This window comes from Neopsephotus bourkii, unplaced genomic scaffold (genome assembly GCF_033783945.1).
Source record: "Neopsephotus bourkii isolate Nb327-2 ecotype Australia unplaced genomic scaffold, CSIRO-AGI_Nbou_v1 NB_1760, whole genome shotgun sequence".
In the NCBI taxonomy this organism is placed as follows: Eukaryota; Metazoa; Chordata; class Aves; order Psittaciformes; family Psittacidae; genus Neopsephotus; species Neopsephotus bourkii.
In genome coordinates this window covers 9,868,656-9,885,526 of record NW_026902234.1, presented here as the reverse complement: position 1 = coordinate 9,885,526, position 16,871 = coordinate 9,868,656, and positions in this window count along the sequence as shown.

Genomic DNA, 16,871 nt, shown 5'->3' with positions numbered 1-16,871 from the left:
TTATCCTCCCAAAGCCTGCTCCCTGCATGGTAACAGTAAAGCAGCAAACTCCAACAGATTTGTTCCTGATTCAGCTCTCCATCAAAACATTTGTCTTTCTAGCTAGTACCTGTGGGTAGGAGACATGAACTTGATCAGCAAGACTGGAGTAAATTAAGGCTGTGAAGATTCTTAAATACGCTGTAGGGAGTTCTTACATTTTAACTGGCCAAGTTTGTAAAATGACTCCTTCACTCTGGCATCTTAACCCAGATTTCTGTCACTCAGCAGCTACTCCTTAAACAGAAGAATGCATCAGCTGCCAGGATTCGCCACTAGATGAACACACAAGATCTAATTGTTCACTGTGGTGTCCAATGTGACCAGTTTTCCATCTCCCATATGAGCACATCTTTAAATTAGTGTTATTTTTATTTCGTCCCTCTTTCCTTTCTATAGGACTATGTAGAGTGTGCCTCCTGACAGTCACTTTGGCATGGTTAAAATGTGGTGTAAGAGTCACATCCATTCTGTTTGTGTGGCTGATCAACAGCTGGGCTTCATACTGTGCATGAAGAGAGCTGAGGACATTGCTAAGAGATTGAAGGCAGTCCCATGAAGAATATATTTTTCTGTTCCTTTTCTTTCATTCCCATAATTTCTCCTTCTTTCAGGCAGCTTAACTGATCTTTCCCATGGCTGTAGCATTTCTCTTTTTATCTATTATCCACATTTTGGATAGATTGTTAAGAGGATCATAGAACATTTCATCTGTCTCCAAAATCTGAAACATACCTTTCATTTACTGAGTGCCAATCATAGGAATAATAGTTTGCCACCAAAAGGATTTGATCCCCAAATACAATTACTATATGAAAAACTCACTAAAGGTTTCACTTTAATGGGTGACCTATAAGTGGTAGACAGACAGCTCTGGAAAGAAAATGTGGCTATTCAGCCTTTATGGCAAAGATCAGTAGTGCACAACTGATGTGGAAATACTGAGGTAACTTAGCTTTCCTAGATGGAAGTGTAGCATAAAGGAATGGAAACTTAATCCCATATTTATAACCCCGGGCTGAAGCTGTAGGCATATGTCCTCTTCCAAATCTATCTAGGTCAACTGAAGACAATATCAGCTCCCCTTCCCTCCCAGCTGTTTTGTTATCACAGCACAGCCAGCATTAAGGGTATCTTCTCATACCTTCCTATCCAGGGCTGCCTTAAGAGCTTGAAGGTTTGCATGTAATACAGACTTTCAAATGTCTTTGCCCTGACTTTTACAGTTTTGTGTAGCTAAAATCACCTGTGCACCTTGTGAAGCTAAAATCACCTGTGCACCTTGTGACTCTATATCATATCTGAAGTTAATGAGGCACGTCAGATTCAGTGCATATCTGATATAAAACCACAGAAAGCAGGCACAGAATGTCTGACACTTCCCAGAGTTCAGCTGGAAAAGTCTATGTTAAAGCATCTTTACAAGTAAATACGAACAGTAAAAGAATCAGTACTGTGCTTATTTCAGTCTTGATAGAATTGAATTTAAACTGTAAAATCATCTTAATTGTCTGTCCCAGTGTTGCCACTTGGAGGAGGTAACTTGACTATACTGGACCCCAGAATCATCCCTCTCAGGCTGGTTTTGATCTTACCTTGATATAAATGTGATTTCCCAATTTCTTCCTTTATGATTTGTTTTTCTCTAAAGCCACCCACATTTAAGGAAGTTGTATATTTAAGGCTATGATATATGAAGCTGAATTATTTGACCTATAAACCATATTCACTGGAGAAGCTCCTAGGAGAATGTGCTTTAAATATGATATTGTGTGAGAACTGGTATAACAACTGTGTGAGTTTCAGTCCCCTTTAGACTACATTTCTGCTAAGGTCAGATTCCAGTGTATGATGTGTACTTGTTCGAAGTTCAGTGATTTATAAATAGCAAATGCTTTCAAGGTTTACCTTAGTGATTTTGACCTTATTGAAATCCCTGTTGTATGCACTGAACATGAAGAGCGAGCAACTTGATTCACAGTCCCTCTCAGTGTTCAGAAAGGGTGCTTTACTAGAAAGCTCACATGGCCATAGTTTGTTCTTGTCTAGTTTTTATCACTGAACGATAACCAAAACTGTGGGAGCATACATTTGTCAAGTACTTTGTGTTGTATAGACATCAAACATTTGGTCCTCCACTTATTCTGAAATTGAAGTTATCCATAATGCAGTGTATTACTTCTTCCTATTACTGCATGACTAGAAACTGCTGAATATTTACAATATCATGGGAGATATATGTGAAATGATTAATAGCAGATAGTATAATTCACTTGGTCTTCTTTTTAGGAGTATAAGTAGCTCTAATTCTGTGTGAGAGCAGGTGCTAGAATACTTTTCTGGAGTGTTAACAGTATGGCACTCAAGATCATTCGATACAAAATTAGCTCTTCAAAGGCCATAAAATCTGCTTGAGGGAAATAGATGAAGATCTCTTTTTTATAGTTAATACCATAACAAGCCATTACTATCTTACCTGAAACACCAGCTACTTGTTTTATGTGGAAAGGTAATTTGTGCTCACCTTGCCCTCCAGACTGTGCACCCAAACAAGAGTGTGCACCTCATTTTGTAATCATTATCATGTGCTCCTATCATGTGAATAATAATGGATTGCCTAACTAGCAGATTTCTGGGAGTCACTAAGCTTCAGATGGCAGAGCATCACATGTATGCAATTCTTTTTCTATAAATATCTTACTCATCAAGGCCTTAGAATATATGCCATATTATAATGGTCCTTCTATTTCTGGCCTAGTTTTCTAAGAAAGTTCCTTGTCTCTTCAGAGATTGCCTGTAGTGCCCTTCTCCCCCACTGACACTTCCTACTGGACTTATTCTTTTTCATGTACTTTGAATTCTTCCATCTCTTCTGGTTAGGTTTTTCATCCTGTGTACCTGCTTAGCTGTAAGCTTCTCCGAAACTTAACTGTAAATATGTTGTGGAGATAGGAGCATTAACTTCTCTCCTGTTGAAACACATCAACTAGTAACAGAAAAATATTGCACGACATCATCCCTAGAAACGTCTCTGATGAATTCTGGTTAGCTGTGCAAGGCCTGGGATTCCTGTAAGGGAATTTCCTAACCTTTCAATGCATAGAGTATCATGTAAGCCTGAGCCTAAGACTTCCCATTTGCTGCAGAGCCTGGTCTTTTCCTCCACTGTCACCAGTTTAGCCTACAAGCTGGCATTTAGAAGCATACCACCTTCTCTTGGAGATAAAGCTTTATGGGAACAAACTCAGAGGAGTTCCAGACAGCAGTATAAATTACCCTTAAGAGTAGTAAGAAATATTTAGGCTGAGCTCAGCTGTTGTCAGATTCTCCACCATCAGCTGAGCAGCAATAATCCTCTGTGTGTGTGTAATCTCACAAATGTGAGATAATTGGATTTAATTGAGCCTGCAGTAATAAAGAGTTAAGATTAGACGAATTATCTTGCATTTGCTCCAGACTAAGAATGTACAGAAGTAGCTACCACAGCCGCTGGTGTGCAGTCATTTGTTAAGCTCTGGAAACTAAACTCACTGTATGTCTGAGTGTGCTGTGGTAGCTCTGAAAAGCCACATACACAGCGTTACTCTCTCTGTGTGGCCTGAAAGGTAAATAGAAACTGTGAAATAACATCTACACGGACAGCAGCGAGGCAGCACGGGACAGGAGAAAGGAACTCATGTGGATGTCCTTTCCCTGGCTGACTGCAGTCTCAGGGATTCAGGGAGAAAAGTTGAAAACAGATATACAAGGCATATAGGGACATCTACACTGCTGCAAACAATTCAGAATAAAATAGAAAAAAGGTCTGGAGACTGTTGAATCTTATATTTCTGGAATCCTGCAGAATGTGTCAGAGAAGTAGAGAAATAGACTGGGTATCTTCAAAGATTACACTGAACCCACAACAGATTACATTTTCACCCTCTTAGCATCCTTTCTGGGTAAAACGGGAAGCCTTCAGAGCTTTCATTGCACTTATTTTCTTAATATATCCCACACTCATTATCTTAAATGTTCTTTCCTTCAGTGGTAAATAGCATTTTAATCAGGAACATGTAAATGAGTACTTGGGTCCATATTCCTAGCTACACGTAAAATAAGAAATAGAGGAGACAATACTAGTGAGACATGGTTCTGGTCTTTGTACTCTTAGCCTAATGGGAGACTGACCCCCATCTCCAACACAGACTGGGACAGCTTGAACTTCACAGTAACCTGAATCTGGCTCTGCAAGGATGATGTATATCCCAAAACCAGGATAATACGTGCACTGGACTAGGTGTCAGGGAGTCTCTTATACATATTATTTTCAAGTTCCTGGTTAACTTTGCTTGTTTTTTCCCTTTGGACCAGCACATGCATGCAAAGCAACTGGAGTGAGACCAGGTTCCTTCCGCACCCCTTTTCTTGTAAAGACCTGCAACACTCAGAGGTGCTGGAAAGTTACTCTGCTGTCAGCTAACCTTGGGTGAGCCTCAGCAAAGAACACCTCCGTGGATGCAAGTGGACAAGGAAGAAGGTTTACCTCTGATGGGGTGACATGAAGACACACTCCATCTGTGGCACCCACAGATTTTACCGTGTACCAGCAGGTCAGAGCTCAAACAAAGGCTTTGGGTTGCTCTTCGCTTCTCCATCCAGCCCTTGCCATCTGGCTTGGGATGGTCAAAATGGTTCATCGTTTCCTCTTGCAAAACAGCCCCACCTATCCCGACTGCCGAGCTGAGTTTGGGACTTGGCATCTGGCACAGCTGGCGGCCGAGCGCACACACCCTGGTGGGAAGGCTGCCAAAGGGCTCACAGCCCAGCCGCAGCAGCCAGGCAGGCCCCATATTCTGCCTAGGCCTATGCACAGCAGAGGTCTCTCTGAGCAACTCAAATTAACTGTGTAGGGTCCAGGAGAAACAACGGGGTCCCTGCCACACACGTCCACACTCTTTGCAACCCTCTAGGATGCAGCAAGATAACTGAAATCCCAAAGAGCATCTGCCTTTAAAGCTCTATATTCTATTAGCAAATGGGCTATTAATTATACCCCAGTGACTAGTTATAGCAGCAGTATCCAGTCTTTCTAGCTAAAGTAATAAAAATAACCTAATAATTTCTCTGTTTTTCCCACTCAGAAAACTGCTGTGCATTAAACTCAATCTATCATACAAAAGATTTCATTTTGTTTCTGCATTTCAACCCTAAAAGGAGGCTGTCAAGCTTTTATGATAAAAAAAATAATTACCTCCTTCAACAGTGGTCTCATTTAAATGGCACTTTTAAAGAGCCATCTTGGGTGTATTTTTCTTTTCTTTCACCCTGACAAGAAGAAATGAAACATTTCTCAGCCTGTTATTTTCTCCCTCCTCCAATTTCACATAAAAAAGAAATAATAAAAAGCTGGTCATATTTATTATCAGTTTTATCTCTTATGATTGTTTGTTCAGTCTGAATTTGCTATGGAGATAATCAAAGTCAGTATGTTTTTTGAGCTGCCTTAACTATGACTTGGGTGAGGTGACACCAAAACACAGTGTCAGTGTAACATATTTTACTAGAATTTTCAGTAATTGGTGTTTAAAATGAAAAAAAAAAGATTTTTTAATTTTTCTTTTCATTTATATACTTACTGGGATTGGTAGCAACTCCTGCTAGGAAGCTAAGCTGGCACTTTCTAGAATACTCTGAACAAGACTTCCCATTGTAGGATCTGTCATCATCCAACTACATGTGTGAAACACTTCAGAATGAGGCAAACACTGGATACTGAATTTCCGTGGAAAATTTGTCATGGCAAGGTCCAGCCCCACACAAGAGTGAGTGTGGGGGAGAGTGAGCCTTTTGTGCATTTAAAAGCCTGCTCTTATATCTAGAGGTTCACAGAAAACAAATCTAAGTGGGGATTAGTGGCTTACACATAAAAAAACTTCTGCTTTTTTCCAGCCAATATGGTCCAGTTACAAGGCTTTGAAAAACAGTGGTTTCACCTCTTCAGAAATCTATAGCTGATTGTCTAGAAATTCCACCCTTTCTTCATGTGTTCCAGGTGGAAGCTGCAGAGGGCAGAGCAAGACTTCAGTTCTACCTGGACAGAGCAGAAAAGGAGAGGCCAGGTTAGGGAAAGGACTCCAGGGTGAGGGTGGGAAGGGGGCTGCAGGCAGGGGGAAGAGGCAAAAAGAAGGAAAGATCTTGGGAAGAAGGACAGGAAAAACAAGCCCGTGAAGGGAGATTTGGACCTGGCCAAAGACTGGAATGAAGTGGAAAGGTAGAAATGGGCAGATTGGAGAGTGAAGATTCTGGTTCCTGAAAAGCAGGAAACAAGAATGGTTAGGGAAAGAAATACAAAATGGACAAACACCTTTGACATTCCTGGCAAGGCTGGACCTTGTCTTTCCTGACCTGATCCTTAGCTTCCCGGACAATGTCCCTGTATTCTTCCCAGGCCAGGAAGAATACAGGGACATTGTCCGGGAAGCTAATAAAATTTAAATTTTAATTTAATAAATAAATTTATACTCTCTTGGGGCTCGGAGGACCTACAAGCAGCATCCTTGTCTATAAATTGACAACTTGGTGTTGTTCTGAGTAAGGAGTCACCAAGAGATAAGCTGCCACAAATCTTAAAGAAGCATCAGGGAAGAAGTTCGAGAATATGAACAGGCTGTGAGAGGTGCGACCTGAGTTTCCCTACTTTGGGAAAATAGTGACAACTTTTTCAACCATTTGATATGAAATAATTATTATTTTTTATTGCTGCTGTTGTTACAATCTGGTTTCCTCTCCTTTATATATTTTTGTGGGCTAAATTCAGATCTCTGTATCTACTCATTAGTCTCAATGCCCTGTAAGTCAGGGAAGAGTTGGCTGGGAAGAACTCGGTGATCCAACCCAGTGTTCCAGAGATTCATATTCTCCAGTTATGCACCAACAGGCACATATATGAAAATGAAAATTTTGAGTACATTAGCCAGGCACTTCATAGTAGCAAATCCAAAAAGCAATTTTCAGTATTATAAAATTATTTTCTTCTCCTGCAGCCTGAGCTGCAGGGCAAATATACATACCCTTCCACAACCCTACTGATTTCAACCGAGGTTTTCCAGGGCACTAGAGTCAGCTCACATAAATCAAGCAGCAAGATCAAAGTCAGTGCTGGAAAGTCTCAGGCTATCAATTATGATGGAGTATAATAAATGGAAGACCCACTGACATTTCATTTTACATCACACATGTAATTGTCAGGGCTCAGTGACATGACACTATCAAAAAGTGATGTGGTTGTTCTGAAAAGCACGGCTGCCTGATTATGCTTCCCCCTTGTGAGCGGTTGCATCTAAAAGCTCTGAGCTACTTTCTGAGACATTGTTTCTTCTCCCAGCATAAAAAGCAGTTTGTTTGTGGACTGCCCTTCTAATTAGAAAAGCAAGCCACAGATGTTCTTGAAAGAGAACTAAATTCCGTAACTAAGCCTCTACTCACTGAAAACCTACCTCATTTGGAAAGCCTGCAGGAGAACTGTGCCACAGCTCAGCTGTTTATAAACAGCTCTCCATTCACTCCCGTCTCTGTGACCAGATGTGACAACAATACCGCAGGCTGCTCGTCGTTTTCCACTTGCCTTTTGTTCCTGTGCTCCCAAGGTCCTTTCTCGCCACTTTTGAAGATCAAATCTGTGCACAGCTCTACCCTGGGCCACACTAAGTTGTCCTCACAGCATTGGGAAGTGGCTCATCTCACAATTAATCCTTTTTTGTTTGTTTGTTTTGTTCGTTAATTTCAGAGCAAGTTACAATTAACAGGTGTTGAGTTTTTACAAGAGGGCTGTCAATCTTGAATTCTGAAATGCCTGGTCTGTTTGAAGTGCATTATAGTCATTTCAAAGAAATAATGGCAGTGGCAAATTCAGGCCTAAAAAGAACATATGTTTAACACAGATGGTATGTATTCAAACACTTGTACAGTTGAATCCACTTTTAGAGTCTACAAATATAGCCACCTTTTACATATAGTGTAAGAAAGTCAGATTCTCAGATTTCCATTTGCACATCAAAACAGTTATATTATAACCAGGCGTCATGCCTGTTTAAAAACAAAACCAGATTGGTATAATGGGATTCCATTGTATCTGTGAAATTAATCTGTCTTAATACTAAGGAATAGCATCTGTTTTTAATGGAACAAGAATACCTCAGCCAATATAGCAAATAACACTCTAAAGTTTCCAGACTTTCCATAGAAGGGATTCCTTGGTAAAGGTGACTTAGGCTTCCCGTGTTTGCACATTGAAGACTGTGATTCAGACATTTCCTAGGAGGGAATAATTGGATTGGCTTTGTGTCAGCAAAATTATATGTTAAAAAAAAAACCAACCCTATACAAAGACAACTTTCATTTGAAGTGGCAAAGTTGAAGGGCTCATGAAACAAGGCACAGCAAACTAGATATTGAAAGAACGTCTTCTCTGCTTCCTTCTTAATACCTTTTACAAAATCCTTTTCTGTAACTGTGCCACAGGTCTTTGGTAACACAAACTATTCCTTGTTTTGAGCATGGTTACAGATACACATCTTGAAGCATACTTGTAACTATAAGATGACATCAGTTCTCATCTGACCACAATCCATGCCATTTTCAGAAGAAAGGTTGCTTCACAGTGAGCAGTAACTGGCTAGTAAGTTTGACAAACATTTTAATAAGACGAAAGATCAGAAACCTCTTCAGAACATTTACAGTAAGGTCTGTTGCTAAGATCAGTTTACCTGTTTTCCAATATAAGAAAACTTCTGATCTGGTTCCTAAATGCACCATGCAAGCAACTGAAGTTAGGTCCCTCAGTCAGGAAGCAGGAATACTGTGACCCTGCTTCTGCAAAAACTGTCAGACGTAACATTTCTATGTTGTTCCACTGAAGTAAATTAGATTATGGCAATTGTCCTGTCATGCACAAGTGTTTGCAGGATTGGAGACTGCTGATAGTGGCAGCAAAAATTAGCAGCTTTGAGGATAGAAGTCATTTAAAAGAACAAATTCAGTTAAAATTGCTTTAAACCAACAAACTGTTCTTACATACTTTCATTGTAAATGAAATACACAATTGGCTTTCATATAGACTGCACATCTTACAAACCAGCATCATTTCCTGCTCCAGGCACTTGCAAAGATTTTAATTTTTTATGAGTGTGGAGTTATTTCTAAATGCTTTTGAGTGCTTGGGATATTTTCTTCCTGAAAATGGAAGTGAATTAAGCCGTGTGTTCAAACATTCAGTTCAAAGACATACTGAAACAATTTGTATCAAACAAAAGGCTCACAATGAAAGGAACAGCCAGTAAGTATAAAAACACAAACCATTTAAAAACAAAGCAAATGGAGAACACGTTTTATCATCACTATTATACAATCAGAAGGAACTTAAATGAGACTTCCTGTTACTACCCTTGTCCGTGGTTTAACTAATCTCCCCCATGACACTGGTTTTACCAGCCCTTCTCTTCTTCCTCTGCTTCTACCCCAAGCGTTTTTCTCTGGAGAGAAATGTTATGAGCTATACCACACAGGCACACTTATCCTGGATCTGGTTTCCTTCAGCCTCTTCTCAAGCAATATAAGCTAAATTGGAAAAAGGTCCCAGAATAAAAGTGTTCATACCAGTATGAAATCATTCTGATAAAGTTGCATCACATGGAAAATATTTTTTCTTGTGTAGACCAGACCTAAATTGTGTTGATTCTTCTTCTGGAACTAGTTCCCTAGGGTGGGTTTCACTTCACCTCTTTTTAGATGTTTAAAAGTCAGATACCAAAGTGCAACCTTTTCAGTCTTACCTCCATTTGTAGTTGATTAAAACCAAACAGTATGTCAAAGTACCAGCAGCTGTCCCCTAGTACCATCTTGAGTATCATTCTTAGATTGCATGCCTTGGCTTCAGTAGAAGCCTGTTTGTATGTGCAACTGAGAGGGTAGTGATAGTGGCTAACTTGAAATTAACATCTCTGTGGTAATCATAACAGGTTTAAAACAAACTCAGGAGACCCTGGAGAGTATTCTAGAGGTTCATTCTAAAATAGGTGCCTAGGACTTGATTCACCTGGTTCATATGTACCTTTAGACAGAAATGCCCAGCATCCATTTCAGATGCATGCAGGTATCTGAGACATCTGTGTGGGCCGGCAGATCTGTTTGCCCTATTTGTTCCAGGAGTGGCAGCTGTAGGCCAGATGGCACAGCCTAGGACATCTCAACTGGCATTAGATATCTCTGTTTAGACAGCTAAATCATGCTGCAAGCAACTTGTCTGTTGAATTTCTCTCCAGATCCCATTGACTAAACTTCTGATGACAGTAGCAGGAACTTAGACAAGTGGCCCGTATGTGACATCTACATACCATAACCACAATTTGGGCATCTTAGACTGAAACTGAATCCCACCTATCACTTCAGGGTGAGGCTCATTACATCCTTTAATTTGTTCTTGAGTGCTAAGATCAGATTGACCATGTGCCTGTGGATCTAATAGCTTTCCCTGTAGTCTCTGTATTTTTCCTGTCTTGACCATGACGTGCTGCTGCTTAAATGAGTTTGCCTTATCCTTCCCTTCAGTTGTATCTCAGAAAACCTTTTTCCTCGCACTTCCTGACCTGTGCATTGTTCAAATTTCAGCTCCAAATAGGACCTTCAAGAATAAAACAGAATCTGCATAGGTGTGAAATGGTGTCAGAGGACGAGCTCAGTCTCTTTAGTCTGAGGCCAACGCACACAGATGCAGAAAATGTGGTGAAGTCTGGTCTCTGGACAGATATTCTGCTCCTGATATAAATGTGTGGCTTTTACAACATCAAGCCATGCAAAAGCATAGTAAACATTGTATTTTTTCTGAGCTAAGCTGTCTGAAGTAGATCACAATGTGAGGAAGGGGGGAAGAATATGTTGCTGACCACCGTCTCTTGTGTGTCTTTGCTTAGGACTTCATGTAACTGCTATCCATCCTGCTTTCAAAATCTGTCCCTTCACTTTCCAAACCTAAAATTGGCAGAGGCAGAGTTTTGCTGTTGCCTTGCCTTCTGGATGCTTCTCAACACCAGACTCTGCACCTCTGTCACTATGCTTTCTCACCTGATGAAATGTATTCTTTCTTATTTTTATTCATTATTTGGTTTTGCAACTCTGACCTCCGCTCCACCACACACACAAATTAAAAATCACTAACCAATACACATAGTTTAAGTAGAAAGATATATGAAGTCAGTAAAGCATTAAAAGGCATTATTTCCTCTGTTCTTTCACCAAAAACCTGTTTCTTCCTTTTTTCTTTCTTAAAATCATGCATTAAGTTTCATGCTTCAGGTTGAACCTTGCAAACAGATACACATATGAGAAAATTTAATCATATCACAGCTCTCATTTGAAATCAAAGACTCCTTATAGAATCATAAAATCATTTAGGTTTGAAAAGACCATAAGATCGTTCTTGAATAGGTTCACCTTCTTCTTAGTCTACAGAGTGATTTGTGCTTTCTGAATTCAGTCCAGCACCTGCAAGATGTATCTTATAAAACTGTCATCAGTGAAAAGGACCTTTAGCTGAGCAAGAGCAGGTTAAAAAGAACACCAATTGAAATGCAATAGTCGTTATCTCTAATCAGCACTGATGCAAAGGAGTGAATTTTATTCTCTTTCCTAGCAGTTGGTAGTTTCACCTTGTGACTTTGCGTCTTATACAGTTCGCAGAACAGAATGGCAGCTTTACTTGTGAAGTTATTGTAAATGTTATTCATAACAAGCTAATTTGTTGTTCTGTTAAACTGGAGCTCTTGTTTCTCAAGGGCATTTACTCATTGTGATTGTGAACTCTTGCATTCACATTTTATGTTTGGTTAATCTAGTGAGCACTGTAACCCGACTTGTCCTCTTTGAGAGAGTGGTGCGATCATGAAGCAGCCTTGAAGGGTGGGACTGCCATCTAAAGTCTCTCAGAAAAGAAAATAGATGGTATTTACCCCAGTAAAATCACTGATGCTATAACACTGAAGTTTGGCTCAGTTCCAAACACGTCATGCAGAAAAGACTCCTGGCTTAAAGAAAAAAAAAACACAAAACACCTCTTGCTGATAATTTTATGTGTGCGAATATACCAATGCAAAGCAAAAGGCAAAGAAGGTGTTACAAATATCTTGAGAGTTTTTCTGTGATTTGAAACTGGCTGCACAAACTCCTTGCTAAACAAAGCTATTTCCTTAGCAAAATCTCAAGCCCCTTAAGAATAAAATCTATGGCCTTTATTCAGAAAAATGGTCTGCTGCTTCATGTCATGTAGCTACATATAGCTTATGGCATTGGGTCTGTATGCCATGCAAGTATGTTATAGAAGCAAGAAGTGAAACAGAGGCATGAAGCCAGAACAAATGGGAAAGCAAGAAAGACATGGCTGTGGAGCAGGGAGCTACACCCAAAGCTTAAGAATCAGGTCTTAACACCAGTGAATATACTGGATGAGAGTCCTCTGGCATTCCCTTATTTCAAATTGTTTTTTCTTTCCCTTTGTGAAAGGTTTTTTTAGTCCATTTCATCAGAAGTCACACATCAGTGGCACATCTGCCAATATGGGTGCCCCTGTATACTCTTTCACACCAGGAGCTGAGATTGTCTGCAGGGTGTTGTGAACCAGTAAGACAGGCATGATTGTCCTCTCACAGACTGAAAGCATGAAGTAACTGATTGCTAAATAACTAAGCATACTGAGTTTACTTTAAGCTGAAATAGTGAAGAATAATAGCTGGTATTCATTTAGGCTTAACTGGTTCTGAGCCCAAGGATTTGGCATTAAAAAATCATAAATGTTTATGTCCTGTGACAGACATTTCAGGAGCGTTCAGGCTGCACGTAGAAGTGAGCTAACACAGGCTAGCTGCTAAAGTTTAGAAATAACCTGCTTGCTCCTCACTCCCCCATCAGAGCCAAGGGCTTGACAAAGTCTTTTTGACTGCACGTCTGGGCTCCAGCCGACAAGCAGCACATTAACACAAGCCTGAGTGTAACATAACTAGTTTCAGCTGACGTGCAGAGAAGTCCCTTGAAAATACAATTCCCAATACTTTCTCTTCCCAGTTAAGGATAACAGAAGTGACAACGATTACATGATGCTAATGTGATATTTATAACCAGTCTATTAAAGAATCTAAGTAGCAGCCTCATGTGTGTGGTTTGTGCGCACTTTCAGCCTGTTTCCCAAGCTGGAGCTCAAGAACCTGATTCAGTTTGGGTGGGTTTGGAGTAAAGAGCAAATTTATGCCTAAATTCATAGTCGATTCAAGCCCAAGCATCCTCCACTCCCCCAGCTTGTCTTCAACACAGTGCAGATAGGAAGCAAGTTTGTGCTCACTACATGGTTAGACACATATTCAAACATCACTGTGGGAGTATCTACTAACCTTCGGTCTTAAATAATCTTTCTTCACTGTGTCCAGGTTCACTGTGACCTGGAGACGTTTTTCATGCTGCAGCCATTCCTGTGTCTGTTAAAGTAGCAGGAGGGAACAGTCCATTCTTCATCAGTATAATTTTAGGCTGGTTTTGTGTGTAGTATGACCATTCTCTCTTTCTAATCAGTATTAATTACCTAGCACTATACTCTTTCACGCGCCTGTCTATACATTGCTATTGGCTAAGCTAAGTTTTACACACATATCTCTACAACAGCAGGGTGCATGCCTTGTGATAAGCGGTGCATTCCTTGTGGCCAGCAAGCTCCTGTTTCAGCGTTCTGCTTACATTTCTTCGACTCCAGGCCTCCCCAGCTCAGCTGAGTCAGAAAGAGTTCAAGGCTGTCTCACTCAGTTCTAATCCTGGGTTGTGCAGGCCCTCGTGAGAATAACCATTGCTCCACAATACTCCACCAAGCTGGATTTATTTGGTTAAATACATGATCTTTTCCATCTGCCTGAGTTCACATCCACTGGACTGTGCCCCACTGTCCAGCTGCATAGCTGTACTGCCTTTTCAGTACTAAAAGGATTCAAAGTCCAGGGCAAAGTTTCACTTAAAACTTAGTGAAATACACAGCAAGCAAAAGCAGATTTGATTTGTACAATCACCTGTTTTAGCTATAGTGTCTTTTAAGAAGGTGGCATCCTTGCAGTAATATTTTACAAGGACCCGGGTCTTTTTTTCCATTCAGCATACTGAAGATCCAGAGATCTTTTCCACTCCTATGCTCCTTAACAAACAAATCTGTCTCCTTTGCTCCAGGATGAGGACTTTTTCTGTGACATCAGCATGGGCTCTTTCACTTTACTTGGCTTTTCTTTCTGGCATATACGACAAAACTTCGCAGATTCATCAGTGCAGATGCAGAATGAAGCACTGTTCAAGCCATTTGCCTTCCATATTTCCAGGAAATTTCAGCTGTATTGGTTTTAGCTACTTAATTCCGCCACTTGGAGTGTTTCATGCAGGTAATATGTGTTCCCAGATAGTGTCTGGGTTTTTTTCCAGAAACTGCTTAGAGCCAAAGGCTCTGACAGACGTGTGCTTTGTCCAGTATCTAGCTAAATGATCAGCATTGTTTGCTTCTGGATAATAAAGGACAATGGTTTCAGTGGTGTATGCTAAGGAGTATTAAAGGTGTAGCTAAATTCCCTTGATAAGAGCTCTGATTTAATAGGACTGACCCAAGCAATATGGACCTTGCAATTTTAGAAGTAAAGTCACTGTGTTACTGCATTTGATAGTCATCAAGTTTCCGCAGCTAATAACAAAAGTAACTTTATGCAGCAGCTTTTTGAGTTAACAAGCAATTTTATGAAATATATAGGGATAACTTCATATTTTACCTATCACTGTAGATGTGTCTCTTGGAGAAATGTCTTTCTTTAGTACATTCCTGGATTGTCCCAAGTGTGCAAATTAGTTAAGTCAGGTGGCACAGCTTTGCAGGTTATCTCTTTGTCAGAGCGAAGATAGACACTTGCTGGGTCTCAGTAGGCAGACTTTAGTTTATTTATTCTCTGTGCCTTTTTTAATTTGCCTATGTAAGTAATTTAAAACTTTGCCAATATTCTTTTTCCTATGAAACTCACACATTGAAGATATACAAGCAAGTAGGCCCAAAGGGGTGCTAGGATCTTCCCTCCAGATCACATCAGTACTGGGAAAGTCTTCAGGAAAGCTTGTCAGCGTAGAGATGCTGCATTTAAATGGCAAAACAAAGTTCTTTGTTCTATGGTAGCTAGTCAGAGTCAGAGGTTAGAGCCACTCCTTACCTCTGCTGCAATTTACAGCACTGCCACACAGTAAAAGGCCACTGCCAGGCATCTCCTTTGTGCTGCTGTTTCACCATTAGATGCAGTACAAGTGTACAGGACTGCACAACAGTGAGACACAGAGCTCAGCTGGGAATGAGAGCCTGAACGGGAAAGCACTTGCTCTCAGAGACTGCAGAAAAAGAGGAGTGCACCTTCTGAACGAGAAGAGGTATAAAAGCATTAAAAATGCATCCACTCACTTACAAATGCATCCTTCAGGTAAGGTTCAGCCTATGTTACTTGTTGAAATGAAGTAGGCAGTACGGGTGTTTTCATTTTATGTCTTTTGCTTGGTGGCTTGTTTATTTTCAGTCTGTGTTGGTTTCCTTTACATTGGATACCACATCCTATGCATTTTTGCATTACAAGGACACCCTTCTCTTTCCCACAAGATCTGACTTAAAAATTTTATTCAAAGCATGACACTGTGTGGCTGGATCTTAACTGCTACTCAATGATTCTTTCAAATGTATGGGCTTACCCCATATGCTTTTCCACAAGTAACAACGCTCTGTCACTGAGATCAGAAATTTTTCAGCTTTCTTCTTTCTCCCATCTACCATTATCTTTGCTCACCACATATTGTCCAGTTCATCAAAACCATGGGCATCTGCACAACCTTGATTACAAGTTCAGCAAAATCTGAAGTCTCTGATGCACACATTTGGATGGCTCACAGCTGGAGAGCTCATTTTCCCTTAAGTCCAGTCCACTGTTTCTTTATTTTTCCTTTCTTTTACCCTCAACTGGGTAGAGCTTAGCTTAATACCTGCATCTTAGAGCAATTGAAACTACATGCACATATCCTTGCACATCCATGGATACCACATGCAACCTAGTCTAGTGGAAAATGTTCCTAACCATGGCAGGGGAGTTGGAGCCAGGTGATCTTTAAGGTCCCTTCCAACCCAAACTATTCAATGATTATGTGATTCTATGTACATACAAGTAAGAAACTAGAATGGACTAATTCAGCACCCCTCCCACATATACACAAATAATTAAGCAGAATTTAGGGAATTTGCATGATCCTCAGAGGTCTGGTTCAACCCAAGAAAGGTAGGTCAGGGCCAAAATAGGTAACTCTTTTCACAAGCCTGGTACAGAAGTTTTCCAAGGTAGAGTAGTGAACAACTGCAGAGCTCATAAGTCTGAAGGATCTGAGGCCAGTGGAAAATCCCTGAGAAATGGTCTTAAATTACAGCAGTTCCTATAGCTGCTGTGGGTTACACCCAGTGGTGTGTCAGTCTCTGGAACACAGTCAGTAATGGAGTGAGCACACCTTTCCCTACTTCCCCTGCTTTTTTATTTCTCAGAAGACTCGTCTCTTATTCCGAACCTCTAGCACCAAGTTAATAAAAATGAAGATCAATGATTTACTACACGTGCTATATTTTACTTACTGGAGCATTTTAAAATGCTGAGAGTGCAATTTCTCAGCCTGTGAGTTGAAGTAGTTGATGGGAAGGGGGTGAAGAAACAGCAGCTCAAGCACAGAGTACTGAAGGCATCATAACCAGTGGAAAAGGTACAGCCCAGGTGTGT